Raw genomic sequence first — 1,846 nt, forward strand, 5'->3', positions numbered from 1 at the left:
TTCCTATACACAGCTCAAAACAGCCCCTTTTGCATAAGTTTGACACTAATACCATCAAGAATCAACTATCTAGCTTACCATATTGCAAATAAATGATTAAAACTTAATTTATAACTTCTTTAACCAACAATGACATAAAAAATAACATCATTTAACAAAGGTTTAACTTACTAATCAAAACCTTATGAACCCTAACATGAAACCTCCCAATTTTATCACAAATCAACAAATTAGACCACAAATCTTGACATTTATAATTTCATACCTTGCTTCTTTACATTATCTTCAATCAATTAGCTTTAAATCTTCAAACTAACACCAAATTGGAAGATGCATAAGGAGGTAAAACCAAAAGGTAGGGTTTATGTGATGAGAGGGCGTAGGTTTAGAGAGAGAAGTGAAAAGTGAGAAATGAGAGTAAATTTTCTGAAATTTAAGGGTTTAAATAGTTAGTAAAAGAATTATCACTTAGCAAATGTTACCCCTCATCAATTGCCTATTTCAAAATTAGTTTTTACATGGATTTTTCTTAACATTTTTAGTCCTAAGACCAAATTATTTTCTACATAATTGACCCTTTACATAAAACTTGGACTTACATTATTAGTCCAAAATACAACGACTTTAAGCAAGGATACAAGTAGATAAAGCATCCAATTGTCATGTAAATGAATATACCAAGATTAATTAATAACAAAATCCAGGCTGTTATAATCCCCCCCTTCTAAAAAGAAATTTCCGTCCCCGAAATCGAGTTAAGGTTTAGAAACTATATAGCTGATATAGGTGAGGATATTCTTTACGTATCGAGTCTTCAGTTTCCCATGTAGCTTCTCGTTCTGAATGATTTCGCCATAAAACTTTGACAAATGGAATTACTTTTCGTCGCATCACTCTCTCCTCCCGATCGATAATTGCTTCTGGTTCTTCAGTATAGGAGAGATCACTTTCAATTTTATCACACGGATAATCTATGACGTGAAGAGGGTGGTAATTGTACCCTCGGAGCACCGGTACATGGAAAACATCGTATATGTGCGATAATTGAGGCGGTAGGGCTAGACGATATGCAACTTTTCCAACACGCTCCAAAACTTCGAATGGACCGATGTATCGAGGGCTAAGATTGCCTTTGATTCCAAATCTCCGGATACCTTTGAATGACGTGAGTTTCAAAAAGACATGATCACCTGGATGAAATTCGAGAGGCTTGCGATGTTTGTCCGCATAACTTTTCTGGCGTGATTGAGCTTCTTTCATTTTCTGGTGGGCAATATTGACTTTTTCGGTAGTAATACGAACCAAGTCGGGTCCTTCGATGACTTTTTCTCCGACTTCATTCCAACAGGTTGGTGCACGACATTTCCATCCATATAAGGCCTCGTATGGAGCCATCCCAATACTGGATTGCCAACTATTATTATACGAGAATTCCACAAGATAAAGAAACTCATCCCAACTACCCGACCACTCCAAGACACACACCCGTAACATATCTTCGAGCGTCTGAATTGTTTGCTCGGTTTGCCCGTCGGTTTGAGGATGAAATGCAGAACTCATAGTAAATCTTGAACCCCAAGCTTTATTCAATCCGGTCCAGAATCGTGAAGTGAATTGCGGGTCCCTATCAGAAGTAATAGAAACTGGCGTACCATGTATTCTCACGATTTCTCGTTGGAAAATTTCAGTAAGTTTACTAACTGAATATGTTTCCTGGATCGGAAGAAAGTGAGCAGATTTTGTCAGTCGATCCACTATAACCCAAATAGCATTGTGTCGCCTTAGCGTTTTTGGTAGCCCGACTACAAAATCCATGGAGATGTGTTCCCACTTCCAGACAGGGATC

This window comes from Cynara cardunculus, assembly GCF_001531365.2.
Source record: "Cynara cardunculus var. scolymus isolate 2C chromosome LG 10, CcrdV1, whole genome shotgun sequence".
Lineage (NCBI taxonomy): Eukaryota > Viridiplantae > Streptophyta > Magnoliopsida > Asterales > Asteraceae > Cynara > Cynara cardunculus.